A 15,697-nucleotide genomic window follows, 5' to 3' on the forward strand; every position below is an offset into this window, starting at 1 on the left:
ACATTATCTTTCAAGATGGCATCCAAATGGATCCATCAAAGTTAGATGTAATAAAAGGATGGCCTAAACCAAGGAATCTTCATGAACTAAGAAGCTTTATAGGTATGTGTGCATACTATAGACGCTTCATAGAAAAGTTCTCACTAATAGCAGGACCATTACATGACCTAACAAAGAAAAACGTTAGGTACACATGGTCTGCCAAGGAGAACAATGCTTTCAAAAAGCTTATTCTCAACCTGTGCTTACACTACCGGATCTCTCAAAGCCATTTGAGGTCCAATGTGATGCTTGTGGTGATTGCCTTGGAGCTGTTTTGCTCCAAGAAGGGCACACCATAGGCTATGAAAGTCGAAGGCTCGACCCTGTTGAGCAAGCTCTAGGCATATATGAAAAGGAACTCCTCGCAGTTCTACATGCCTTAGACTCATGGAAGCATTATTTATTGGGGACTCCTTTCATTCTGCGAACAGATCACCAAAGTCTTAAGTACTTCATGACGCAGACCAAGCTCTCTGACAAACAAATGAGGTGGGCAAATTTCCTTTCGCAATTTCATTTTCATATTGCTCACATTGCTGGCAAGCATAATTAAGTAGCCAATGCACTCTCAAGACGGCCGAGAGTGAATGCAGTTTCCATAGCAACTCACAATGATCTATCTTCTATGATAGATGAGTATGCTATTGATCCCGATGTTAAAGATGTGATTTCAGCCCTTGCATTAGGGAAGAAAGAGGAACCATTTACTTTACAAGATGGTTATCTTCTCTATGGCAATAGATGCGTTACCAACTCACTACGTGCGAAAGTAATGTATGAATCTCATGCTCCTCCTTATGCGGGGCATAGAGGGATTCAATCTACCCTAAAAGGGATTGAAACATATTTCTATTGGCCTACCATGAAAGCAAACATACAAGAGTATGTTTCTAAATGTGTGGTATGCCAAAAGACAAAGTTTGATAGAGGGAAGCAACTTGGATTGCTTCAACCTTTGCCAATTCCTAAGTCACCATGGGAGACCATATCCATGGATTTTATCTGTGGGTTGCCTAAGTCTATCCATGGGAATACGGGAATATGGACGATAGTAGACAGGTAAAGTAAGCAAGCTCATTTTATACCTGTCAAAAAGACTATCAAAGCCCATCAAATGGCAACCCTCTTCATATCACAAATCTTCAAGTACCATGGCTTGCCAATATCCATAGTGTCGGATAGAGATCCTGGAAGGACCAGTAATTTTTGGAAGGGTCTCTTTGAGAATTTAGGAACAAAGGCCAAATTTCTATTCGACCTATCACCCACAAACGGATGGCCAAAGTGAAATAGCTAACCTAACAATTCTTGATCTACTAAAAGCCTATGTAACGGAAGTAGATCAAAGGTCCCAATGGGAGAAGTACTTACCCTTAGTGGAGTATGCCTACAATAACATTGCACATACTTCCACGGGAAAAGCACCTTTTGAGGTAATAGAGGGAAGATCAAAAAGTCCCTTGCTACTTAAGATACACTGGAAGATCTACGCTGCAAATGAATATAGCAGAGACCTACAAGAATCTTTCCAAAAGATTAAGGACGCTATCTCTATCTCAAAGCAAAGGCAAAAGGCTGTTGCTGACAAGCACATAAGAGCCCAAGCCTTTCAAGAAACTGATTGGGTCTTATTAAAATTTCCCAAAGCTCGATTAAGGCACACGACGGGCAAGAATCCTATGGGACACCAAAAGTACTATGCTAAGTTAGCAAAAAGGTACTATGGTCCCTTCCAGATTCTTAGGCCAATCAATGAGATGGCCTATCAATCTGGAAGGGACCATAGTACCTTTTTGCTAACTTAGCGTAGTACTTAACTCTTTAAAGGCTTGGGCTCTTCTGTGCTTGTCAGCAACAGCCTTTTGCCTTTGCTGTGAGATAGAGATAGCGTCCTTAATCTTTTGGAAAGATTCTTGTAGGTCTCTGCTATACTCATGTGCAACGAAGATCTTCCCGTGTACCTTAAGTAGCAAGGGACTTTTTGATCTTAATGTCATAATAACTAATATCTAATTCTCCTAAATGATTTTCTCATGTTACACTGATCATTTAATATGGGGAAGTGCCAGGGGAGAAAAAGCTAGAATATTGGTTAAGCTAGGAGACTGGCCACAATGGGGAAAGGAGGGAAAATAGGGATCCAAAGGGGGGCCATCTGCAAAAGACCAAGGTACAACAATGGGCTAAAAAGACCCTAAGGTTCAGTCCATTAAGACTTCCAAAATGCTAAGGTTCCAAAATTCAAAGGTTGTGTCCAATGGTCAAAAGCCTAGGGAAATTGGATGCTTTGTGTGTGTGTGTCCCAAAAGTCTTTATCAAGGCCTACAAAGGAGGGGGCAAGCCCAAGAAGGGGGATGAGAAAGAAACTCTCTCTCTCTCTCTCTCTCTCTCTCTCTCACACACACACACACACACACACACACACACACACACACACACACACACACACACACACACACACACACACAAGCTCCCTTTGTACACAAGGGGAAAGAGGGACACATGTCAACTCCCTAGCCTAGATGCCCACAAGGTGTACTCAAATCCTATTGGATGACCTTGGAGGCGGACCAATGAGAATTAAGCTAGAGTAACTCTAGTTTAATTAATTTAAAAACACTTAATAAAAGAACCAATAAGAATTAAGCTCTCTAGAAGACTATTGGACAGTCTCCCAAGGGGTCCAATAAGCATTCAGCAGCCCAATGGCTTGCCTGATTCCTATTGGCCAAGAGGCAAAGGGGTCCAATGAGAATTTAGTTGCATTTATTAATTACCTAAAGCTCTCACAAAAGGGGAAAGGGGGACACATGTCAGAAGGCTATCACTTATACTGCTTAATTTCCATCGGCTAGGCCTGGGGAGGTCCAATAGGGCTATAGCATGAGCATTTAGCAAGAGGGGTCGACCAAGAGAGAGAGGGGGCTGATTTTCTCAAGGCTTTATTCATTTTACACACTCACACAATCAATGTGTGAAGCAAGAAGACTCTCTCTCTCTCTTCTCAAGCTTTAATGGAAAGCTTACCACCTACTCCAAGCTTGTGAGAAGGGAGGCCTACACCAACAACTCTTGGCTTTGTGATGCAAATCCAACCAAGAGCCAAGCTTCAATGCATGCTCATCTCCTCTACCATGCTAATTACTAAGCTAAGCTATGCTAATATGAGTGACTATGTGAGGAGATGTACATCTTTCTCGTAAGAATACTCCTTCTTCCTCTCAATCTACTCTCATACCCCACTAGCTCTCACCATCTTCGAAGGTGTGTGAGGTCTGGGGTCTGAGACCGTGAGGGAATTGATGTTGTGTTTGATAAGTGTTTTGCTTAGTGCATGAAGTTCCCATCTTCATTGCACTAGCTAGTATTGAAGGAACATAAAGAATTGTATTGTAAAATGTCTCTCTTGATGGGAGAAACCATAATACAAAGCCTTTTGGAGGGGGGTCCGGCTCCATGTAAATGTGGTCCTCAACTGTTGTCAATAGCTTAGTTTCTCTCTCTTTTGAAGTATTGTTCATGCTATCTAACTAGGTGTTATACTTTTTGTTGCTCTCTATCCACCCAAGCACTCTTGTTATTCTCATTAGGAATCTATTCTAATGAAATGCTCACTATGTTCATGATATTTTCCGCTACACACAAGTTACTAGGCCATTAAATGTTACATCAAGGTTCGGCACGAGCTTGAGGTGACGATGTAAATTTCTTTCTTTTAATACACATATCCACTCACAATTGTGAGTTTGGCAAAAAAAAAAATCTTGGATGAAAGTTTACAATTCCTTAAGGACTTGCTAGCAAAGAGTTTGGGTATTTTCCATTTGGTTTTCAGTCCTTATGGTTTGCCTCTTGTTTGCTCAAAATTTAGGTATATTTAAATAAAAAATCTACATCTGTTCTTTAAATAGCAATTTAGATATACCTAAATCTTGTTTGTGCAAGATTTAGGTATATCTAAATGGAAAATCTACATCTATTCTTTGAATAGTAATTTTGAGTTCATGGTTTTTTGAAAAATTTACTATTTGGACCATGGGCTTTTGAAAAACCATTGGAAATTTTGTATTTAGTTTGTGGTTCACAATATTTCTAGTTATGCTCATAGTTTTTTTTTTCTAATTTCAAAGCTACATTGGACTTCAAACTGGTGTTCAATATATCTGTCAGCAAATTTTGGTTTAATAAATGTGCCTTAATTCTCTTATTAATTAAGAAGGAAACAACTTATGTATTATAGATATAGACAAATAAAAACACAATGATGGCAATATTTTCTGGGACAATTTTTATAACTCACTTATAGTAGCAAGTTTTATTTTGATACTCGGACTCTACCTAATTGGTAGTGTTGTTGTAATTTCTAACATCAATAACAAGGGGAAGGGGTGTCAAATCCCCATCCAACAACTTGTCTTGTTTTCATTTGATAGGAAAGTCCTTTGTAATCAAGCAATACTTGTAGTTTTTTCAAATCAACTGATTTTAACTTTAAAAATAAAAAACACACACACACACAGAGTAACAACAACAACTATAGCACACATGACATCCCAGACAAGAAGTTCCTCAATGACTCGTTTACAACAAATTATAATGATGAGAGTCCTTTCAAGCCATTTGATGTAATGACAAATTTTGAGGAGATTAAGCTGCTCTACACAATTGAAGAGAATGTGTGCAAAGATGTTTAAGATTTGTAGAGCATGGTGGGGGCCTCATATCTTCAAAAGTGAATTTCCATGCTAATAGCTATGACAAGATGATGACCTACAACATACTTGATTAAGTAAAGCAATATTTGGAAGTCGGGACTATCCTCTTTTGAATAATTCCAACTTGAGATCCATGTTCTTCATTAGGATTGAACAAGATTGGAGAGAGAAGCAAATATACACCACCACTTAGCAGTTGTGAGTAATAATATGCATAATCATAACAATTGGCCTTTTTTTGCACCGAAAGAGTAAGACAAGTATTTTCTTTGTCTTCATTTGGGCTATTAAAAGGGTATGCCTCTCCTAAATGGTTTGCTTTTCTTGTAGCCTTTGGCCTTGTTTGCACTACAAAAGTAATAACACATTTTTGTTTTGTTTTCATTTGACAGAATCAAAAGGGCATGTCTCTACTTGCTGCTTTATGGCTTCCTACTCGCTCTATGCACTCTTATTAAGGTGAATCTATACAGATGCCCTCTGGCTAGCCCCAAAAAGTATAGGCTATCCTTGGTACCCTATTCCCATGCACAGTCTCCTTCGGCCGCTCCCTATCTCTGGATCCTCCTCGCTTGCACAGCTACAAGCAAGCTCCAACCTACTAGTTATCGCTGCCGTCCTACACTTCAAACATTGCATATGGATGCTGCCTTACAAACAAACGAGAGGGAGAGACAAACATCGGGCTCCCCTGCACACAAGCGAGAGCAAGAGACGGACATTGCAGCCTACCCTGCAAACAAACATTGCGTAGTTGCTTGTACGCACCACTCCTCTTTCTCCCTGTGGTCCTCCTCTCCTCAGCAGGCCTTCAGAGCTAGACAAAGAGGACGTGGCCCACTCGTCACGCCATCAGCTCCATCAGCACACACACACACACACACACACACACACACACACACACACACACACACAGAGTGTGCCCTCCACCCGGCTCCATGCTTCCCTGCACTTGCCTGTTCCTTGCAACCGTGTCTACCCTCCGCCAGGTTCGGGCCGACTCTGTCGTGCAAGCTCAAAATGCCCCTTAAATTTCCCAAAATTCCCAAAACACCCCTGATAGCGATAGTGATATTAAATATTTCCAAAATAAGAAAACTTGCTGCTTTTCATAAGAACATTGAAGATTGATTCTCTCTCTCTCTCTCTCTCTCTCTCTCTCTCTCTCTCTCTCTCTCTCTCTCTCTCTCTCTCTCTTTCCATGTGCCATCTGTCCCTCCTTTTCACCTCAAAATCATACAAGCATCAAAGGGGATTCCACTTAAAGAGACCCTTGAAAAGATTGGCATTGCCTACTAGATGCTTTCTTTCCTCATGGTCTAAGCTCACTATAGTCAACTATAACATTAATTGTGAGCTCAAGTATTTAGACAGCCTTAAGCCACATAACCAAAACACACTATTTGGCTTTGTTGGAAAATGTTTTTTATCTCTTAATGGTGGCCAGTGATGTAAGTATTTCAAGAAATTTCTTACACAAATTTTGCATTTTGCTACTTTTCCTCTCCTTTTGAGGTCTATCTCATAGAGCATCATTATTGTATGCGGGTGTAGATCTTATCAATTACTGCATGATGGTTGGTTATCAGATGTGGAACATCATGAGTAGGTAGTTGCACCATTTCGATGTTATATATCAGAAATTGTTCAAATGATTGACTATTGTATGTTGATGATGAAGGATCCAGATTCTTGCCGCTTGTCTATCTTCTCTTGTTTAATGTTCATTACCATGTTTTTTTTCAGCTTGAGGATATTCATTCTCATACACAATGTGGATTGCCTTTGTTCACCAATCTGTTCCACTTTGGTGAACGCGATGCTTTCAACCCATTTTTGAATGGGCGTGTATGTGTTCTCAAGATTCACCCAAGATGTGGTTCCTAGTGAAGGTTGCTATCAATAGGATAGACCGTTGCAACAAGAATTGCATCATATGCCATGAAAAACAGAAATAAATTGAAAGTCAAGGTGCGAGCTGTAGGAAAGAACGCATATGTGTCGGCTACCAAAATGCAACATATTATCAATTTAGAGTAATACAAAATTTCTCATATGAAGAAGCACTTGTATCTCTCAAATTCATGCCCTATAGTGCATGTTACCCCGTAGCACAACTTGTTTTTATCCGAGCCTCTTTAATGATGAAGCATATAGACTTCCTAGTGCAAATCTTTTTACTTTGTTTGGGGGGATTCCTTTATGGGCCTCCTAGTCTTATGTTTCTTCATTCATCATGGCTAGGAATTATTTGTGTGGGTCTTGCTTTATTTCCTTTGTCACTTGGGGCCCCATCAGGCGGGGTCCTTATAAGTTGGTAGGACTTCTTCTTTTGTTACTTGTTCTTCTTAGGGTTTAGGCCCCTCAATCGACATCTGCAAGTTGGCTCCACTCTTGGGACTTTGATACGTCAGCAATTTGTGACATCTCCCCTTCTTCAAAGAGAGTAATTGTCCATGATTACATCATATCTGCAAAACAACTCAAGTTAGCTCAAAAAAAATATCTGAGTGTCATTCCGAGGGACAATCAGTTTGCTCTTTTTGTTAAGGAGTTAGCTTCTCCTTTCGGCTCTTTTGATCAAGGAGTTAGCTTCTCCTTTCATCCATATCGGAACTCTTGATATTCCGGCGTAGTAAAATTAGCCATCACACCCAGACCGTACTGATCTTCCACGTGTGTTTGATGCACTAAAATTACAAACCCAGAAATCTTATCCAATTAGGAATATTCAATAGTTGACACATTACAATGCAACACAAATGCTTACATATGCATGTAACAAGAGACAACAAACAGCGCCGCTCAGCACTCCCCAGAGACAAACGGTCTGCGGTATGAAGCTACTCAATGACTACCTCGTCCGGGCCTTGAGCTGAGAGGACTGTACAACCAAACGCTCCCCAGACCACGGTCTGCGTCGCTTGGAGGTTCAAGCATACAACCAAACGCTCTACAAGCATTAGCGTGCGTCATTCCGAGGTTTTCTAGCATACAACAAAACGCTCCCCAAGCATCAGCCTACATCGTTTCGAGGTTCAAACAATACAAAAACATTATTTCTCACTTCTCCACCCGCAAGTAAAATCACCAATTATTGAAACCAAGATTAAAACCAGATTCATACAATTCAAATCAGCACCAAGACATGTTTAAAATAGATAGCATCCATTTCAAACAAATTTCAAACAATAATTTCTCAAACAATGTTCAAAAGTATCTAGCTAGAAAACAACTAGAGAGGTCATTCAGGGTTTTGTTCGGACAACCAAACTTTGTGGACAACGGGCTTGCCCTTTTGCATCACGGTGATGGTTTGGTTCCGGACCTGGAGAGTTGCATCATTCTTGTCTTGCCAGGGCATGCCCAAGAGAACGTCGCAATTGCCTAACTTCATAATGTGGAAATATTCAGCTTTTCCATGATAATCTGTATAGTTACTAGAAGTGCACCAATGAGAGGTACCACTTTCTCAGTTTGCCCTTGTGGCTAGCTCAGCTTCAATTTTTCCACCATCTGCATCATAATCAAAGTGCATTTGCTTCAAGAATTCTGGATGGATGAAGTTCTCCATAGCTCCGGGGTCAAAGAAAATAAGGGCTTTCAAGCTGTTGACTTTTCCATAAGCCCTGCATAGTTCATTAAAACTCTCGAGGTGTATACCATAAATATCGGGTACTAGTCCAATAGCAGGTCTAGCGTTCTTGGCCAGAGGTGGGGCCTGAGGGATCTGTCTGACGTGGGAGCAGAAGATTGCACTGAGGACGTCGAGGCTAGCTCAAGACATGTATTGAACGTATGCCCTATTTGGAAACATTCGAAGCATCGACCTTCTTGTAACAAGGCGTCTCGTTGATGTTGTGTCAGACAAGGCCGTTGAGGTTGATTTTCACGGGATTCTCGAGAATTTGTTCGTTGTTGTCGATAGTTCTAGTTAGTGGCCGTAGGTTCTTTTGTGGTAAACTCTAACTTTCCTTTCATAAGCTTGTAGTCGATCGTGGCATTGTCCACAAGCTCTTGCATGAGACTTGCTTGAAGAGAATATATTCCTGCAATGGTGATGGTAGTCCAATGGTGTAGCGCTCGTAGTGGTCCTCTAAGGGAATGAACTTAAACAAGGACACCGGAAGGTACACATCGAGAAACCTTTGGTTATAGTCGTCCCTGGTTTCGGTGGCAAGCATTTTCAAGCTGCCCCACTCTGCCAAAATCTGGACTTCAAACATCGAAGTCATGTAAGTATGTGCAAAAATTGTCTTGAAAGCTTGCCAGGTCCTTGGAGCATGCGGTTGTGTCGGGATTGAACTCCAACATTGCATAGCATTATCTTTAAGAAATCCCGCTGCTCGAGAAATCTTGGATTCTTGTGTATAGTTCCCCAAAGCATAGATGTTGTTGAATTACTGTAGGAACTGCAATGCTTCTTGCGATCTTTCACCCCGAAAAAAGTAAAAAATTTGACTGTCATGCCACCATCTTTCAAATCTTTGGGTTGGTTGGGCGCATATCCCGGGTACGGATAATAAGGGTATCCATATGGGCTCCAACCATTGTAGCCTGGCGGTAGTGGTGGTGGAGGTGGGGACAATGGCGGTGGCAAAGGCCGTTGCACCGGATCAGGGTTAGATGGCTGCACCGTATTCCTAAAGACTCCCCCAAACGGAACAGACGGCTGAGAAGGTTGCCGGTTGGAAGCTCGTACTTTCTGGTACCGGAGGAGGAGGTATCACCTGGAGCATCAGAGGGGGTAATATGTAGCTCAAAAATTGTTGAAAACTTTGCAGTATCCGAAGATTCTGCCGAGGATGCCGTGAAAGAATGTCTTGAAGCTCGTTGAGCAAAAACTGTAAATATTTTGCTGAATCCATGAGTTCCAAGTCTTGGGTTCTTTATGGCTTATGCCCTGTAAGACACAACGATGAAGGCGGGAGAGTGCCCGATGCACGATAAGGTAAGGGTGAGAGTGGCTAATAAGTCCGGGATCGGAGGCCGAAGATACCTCAAATAAATTCCAGAAGTCTCTGGTTTTCCCAATTTGCTCTTTTGTGGGACCCATATGCTTTCAAAAAAGCACACGCCTGATGCTCTGATACCACTGTCACAAGACGGGCACCACGTGCCAATAGAAAAGAACAGATTGAACAGACTTTTAGCACTTCAATAACAACTGAACTGAGAGAGAGAGAGAGAGAGAGAGAGAGAGAGAGAGAGAGAGAGAGAGAGAGAGAGAGAGAGAGAGAGAGAGAGAGAGAGAGATTTTCTTTATGTCACTTGGGGCCCCATCGGACGGGGTCCCCATAAGTTGGTAGGACTTCTTCTTCTATTACTTGTTCTTCTTAGGGTTTAGGCTCCTCGGCCGGCATTTGTAAGTTGGCTCCATTCTTCGGGACTTTGACATGTCAGCAGTTTGTGACATGTCGATACTAAGAGTCAATGTTTACTAAGACAATTTATGGCCTATGTCTGTTTTTTAGGCGTAATCGAGGGCGATTACAATGCTTTCAAGAGGGGGGTATGTCACAAATGGGTGACGTGGCATGGCATCAGACCCCCGGTGTGACATGTGGTGTTAGAAGCTGGACACACCCCACGGCAACTAACTACTCGGAAGATTATTATTTTTGTAATTATTCATTCATTGAGGAAAACCTGATTTTTCACCTTGTAAATATTGGGACTTACAGAAGTTTCCAGATTGTATCCCAGTTTTGATAGTTAGATTGAGTAGTGGTTGATTTTGGAACTTTAGGGTTTGAGAATTGTAAGGTATATATACCACTTTTGATCTTAATGAAAGACCTTTTGTCATTTTTAAAAAGAAGTTTTGAAGTCTGTGAGTGAGCGTACTGTGTACGAGAGAGAGTGTGAGCTTCATCTTGACGCTACGTGTGCACCGGTGGTTGGAATCAAGTGCGGAGAAGTGCAGCGTGTTGCCCTTGACGAGAGCTACGCGTCGATACCTACATTGCGCGCGTACGATCCGGTTTTGCGAACTTCTTCTACGAGCTTTATCTGGTGTTTGGGTGAGCATACGTTATCCGATTTTGCATTGCAGCATATCCACACGTTCACATTGAGTAGAGCTACACATTAGGCACTTTAGATTTCGAAAACGAAGACCTGCAAATTTCGGCCAGACATCCTACGTGATTTTGCACCGGGTGTTTTGGGTTGGGGTTTTGGTTCATAGAACTTAGGGAGAGCGACCTATTGGTATTAGTAGGGCCTCTTTCAAGTTCTATGGTGTTTCGAGATTGTTTGATGGGTGTTCGGCTCTAGAAAGCGTTGTAGGAAGTTTCCTCTTATGCACTCTTGAAGGCTGTGACTTAGACAATTGGTAGAGACCTCTGTAAGAATTAGTTAGGAGTCGGTCGAGTGTAGGTTGACACCTTATGTTTGCTTCCACGCGCCTGCGGGTCGAGCTTCGTCCTTAGCTGACATTATATGTTAGGTGAGTTCTCGCTGTGCTGATGTCTGTCGCGGCGTATCCGTCCAACATTGGCGCCGTTGCCGGGGACGAAAACCTTAGGTAGGTGACCGAGACTAATCCTTGAAGATTGGGATTTTTGGCTTGCCAAGAGTTTCGTTTTACATTTAGATAGGATTAGAGGGTGGAGGACTCTCTAGGTCTTAGAGGGAGTCTAGGAAGCGTATGTCTGGCCCAGATCCTTCGAGTTAGGTAGATTAAGTAGACCAAGATAGTTTTAGGTAGTAGTCGAGTTCTTAAGTAGGAATTGGAGTGGTAGAAGTAGTGAGAGGAGAGCTTGAGAGTTCGGAGAGGCCAGAAAGCAACCAAAACACCATTATCACCATTTCACATGATGAGTAGGAGTAGAGTAAGTAGAACATCATGATTCAAGATCTAGAGCATTTCATGCATGTATACTTGCTTGGTAAAGTCATCACAAGTTTGTAAAATACGCAAAAAGACGCAAAAGTGTGTTTGAAAGCCTAAGAGAAATCCAAAAGTTACCGTGAGTGTTTCTGATAGAGCTACAGAGCATCAGAAGCATTTCTGTCTACAGGCTAATCTGGTGGGAATTTTGGGATTTTGAGTTGACCAGTGTGTTCAGAAGGTGGGGTTTACCCTAATTTCAACTGGAAAGTGAAAATTTGACCATATCTTGACAACATAAGGCCAGATAGACTGAAATTGCCAGACATCCTACCCAAATTGTGCCAAAACATTATTTTGAGACCAAAACCATAAGATGGCAGCATGAGCATGTCTTGCATGATATATTCAGTGACTGAGAGGGGTTTCACCTCATTTGGGTGAGAAAATTGGGTTCAAAGCAGACTTTAACACTTTTGACTGAAAAAGGCAAGAACAACTAAAATTGGGGACTTTTGAAATCCAAACCAAAATCTAAGCATACCACTGGGTTACTGACATCAAGGGGAAGCTGTGGGTCAAATTTGGGGTCAAACAGGCCAAAAAGACATCCTACGCGTAGGATGTCTTCTGTGTGATTTTGGACTCCAAACCAAATTTTGAGTATACCAAAGTGATCAGCAACTCAAGGGGAGCCTGTGCTTTGAGTTTGAAGCCATTCTGATGAAAAAGACATCCTACGCGTAGGATGTCTAAAGCAAGAAATTGAAGCCAAACATTGACAGTGGGCATAGCAAGGTGTTGTATAGCCTAAGGCAAGCCTCCTGTCAATTTTGGTCCAAGTTGGAGTTGATCAAACAGGCTGTCGGAACAGATTTCTGACTCATTGACTAGCTAATAGGGGTGTCCAAATCAAAAAGTAAAAACAGCTGTGGGCTCAGCACATCAAGGGGAAACCATAGTGCAAAAATCCAGGCAAAACAAAGCAGGAGACATCCTACGCGTAGGATGTCTATTGGGGCTTACTAAAGAGAAAATTTGACTGGGCTTAGACAGTGAGATTCCATTTGGCTTAAGGGTTCTAGAACTTCTTTCAGAAGTGAATTTGGACCTTGTTTGTCCATTTGACAGAGCAAAGACTGAATTCAGACTTTTTTTGCGTAAATTGACCAACATCTGAGGGAAGTACAGTTTCAGATTAGCAGACCTAATCCAGAACATCATCAGTTTATAAAATACAGTAGTGGTTGAGATTAACTCTCCAGCTATACCAATCATTACTAAGATAACCTCCAACAGATAAATGCTTTGATTCGATTGTTGCCAAAATTAAACGCTTATGTACATGTATATTCAGCAACGAAGTAAGAAGTTGTGCGGAGACTGATCCTTTGCCAGGTGAGTAGTTGGATTTGTGATAAATTGCATTGATAAGTTTGATGAATTTAAATCAGGAAGATACATTGTTAGAGACCAGAAGGTGGCAGGTGACCAAGGTAGCTTAGTGTCCACCGAAGAGAGTGTAACTCAGGCAAGGTTAGATCCGCTAGCATCGATTACTGAGGAAGGTAGTGATACTGACACTTCGTCAGACAAATCTTTCTTCATGATGGGTAGCCAACAGCCAGGAGGTTTCACATACGACGGACCAATGCCAGGAGGAAGTACCTCCCTGAATCCTTTGAATGATTCCAAACTCACTGTGATCTTCTTAGAAGGAACAAACTCGAGGGGAGCCCTAGTCTATTCTGACTATGGAGGACGCAAGTGCATTTGCATCAAAGAGAGGCCAGCTCAGAGATTGGAGATAATCTGAGTCTATGATGATGGAGATAGATTCTGAGATGAAAAGGGGAACCACTATCTAATAGTTAGTAACCGTGAAGATTACAACAGATATGGAGATAACGTGGCGAAAGGGAAAATGGCCACCAAACATTGATCGGCCCGGAGCTATTTTTATGTATGATAAGAAAACAACCAGGGTTCCAACTTATAATGAGAACATGGGAATCTACGAGCATGAGAGTGAGGGTATAGTCGCTTACTTTCGCAGCAAAGAACCATACTTAAATGAATTAAGCAAAGACAAGGTTCTTTACTTATTCTCTTATGAAACTGCCATGGGGAAGGGTATAGTCTTTGTTGATAGATACGGGCGAGAATACCAACGTATTCTCCCAGAGGAGGTAGAAAGGGCAACAGGTCCAGGAGCATCAGCACATGCCCCTGAAGAAGTGCCAAGAGCCACCTACACCCCAAGTAAGTCAACAAATCCCTTTTCTGATGAGTATGACACTACCTCACATTCCACCCGACCGCAAGCATTTGACAACCAAAACCAACCAGCAAACCAGCCATCATTGCAGGCATGGCTTCGATAGAATGCAACATTGGAACAAGACCGAAACCGAGATGGTCATCAGGCCACACGAGGGCTAAGGGATCTGCAAGAACCACCACTCTATTCAAGGTATCAAGGAGAGAGTAAGCCAAAGACTCAAGGGTCATCAGAGCCTGGAGGGCCACCAATAGAACGAGTTCGAAGAGATGAACCATCTCTGGCGAGAACTGTTAGAAATTATGGCTTAGGAGCACCACTGGGAGAGGAACCAGCCTATTACAGAAGACCTGAGGAGGTATATCGATTAGGACGTGGAGATCCAATGATGAGGTTTGTAGACCATCGGAGAATTAGACCTTCTCAAGTGCAAAAATGGGTAAACAAGAAATACACAGGAAGCAAAGACCCAAGAGATCATGTAGCAGCCTTTGTGCGTGTAATTAGAGCCGAAGAGGTGTTAGACTTTCCTACCCAATTTGCAGGGTTTGGACTAACCCTACAGGATGACGCTGCCACTTGGTTTGACTCTGTAGAGCGTAGAGACTTTGAGTCTATGGAGGAAGTGTTTGACGAATTTATGGAGGAATTCTCACAGAGGGGGATAGCTCATAATACCGTCTCACAAATCCATAAATTCAAATAGAAAGATGGAGAATCTGTACGAAAAGCAACCCTAAGACTAAAAAGATATGTTAAGTTTTGTCCAGTGGAAGAATTGCCAACTCAGTCCAAACTTATGCTGATATTCATCCAAGGACTAAGGAATGTGGATCTCCAGAAGGACTTACATATGAAGAGGAGCACGACGTTGAATGAGTTAACTAAGGAGGCTCTTTACCTTGTGGACAATTGTGCGGTCTACAAAGAGGGGGGGTTCATGGACCTTGACGACGATTCATCTTCACAATAAAGTGGAAGCAAGTCTTCTAAGACAACACCGAAAGGAGAAGTAGCTGTAAACCAAGAGCTGCTTGTAGATGAAGTGCTAAAAAAGATTAACTTGTACGCCAAACCCCAGGCAACCCCAGGCTAAACAGCCCAAGTGGTGTGCTATTGAACAAAAATGGACAAACCATGGGACCGAGGAATGTTATTATAACAAGGGATATGTGAGAGAGAGACCTTACGCTCCCCAAGCTCCGGTAGCTTCTCCTCAAGTTCCATCGATGCATAGATATCAAGCAGGCAACCTACCAGGACGTATAGGTGTAGAAAGACCACAACCGATGTTGGGGCAACAACCACCCCTACGAGGATTACGAACAGTTGGTATAAGATACACACCAACCGTAACTGAATCAGAGGATAAGACTTTGGTGCCTATGCATGCATATTATGAAGATCCCAATGGATATGCGGCAAACTCTGTCTATTATCCACCGGAAGAGCCCTCGACACCAGAACCATGGAGCATGATAGGAAGTACAGGACCACCAACTGCGGCACAAGCAGCAGGAGAAGGAAGATATAGCTTAGATGAACGAACATTGTTGTTCATAGCCAATGGAGGCATGGGCAGACAGAGACATGCATACCAACAAAGAGGAGCTCAAGGAGCACCTCAACAACCCAAGGGACCCTGCTACAAGTGTGGTGGAGACCATTGGCTAAGAGACTGTCCTCATGATGAAATCATTAGAGTCAATGCATACTGCACTGAGTGTGGAGTTACTCATTTGATTCCAGATTGCCCTAAAAACCTGAGCAAAGGAGCAAAAACCACCTTGAATATGCTAGAAATAGTACCTTCCAGTGGAGGGT

The sequence above is a fragment of the Adiantum capillus-veneris genome, chromosome 21 (assembly GCF_014529385.1).
Source record: "Adiantum capillus-veneris isolate H3 chromosome 21, ASM1452938v2, whole genome shotgun sequence".
NCBI lineage: Eukaryota > Viridiplantae > Streptophyta > Polypodiopsida > Polypodiales > Pteridaceae > Adiantum > Adiantum capillus-veneris.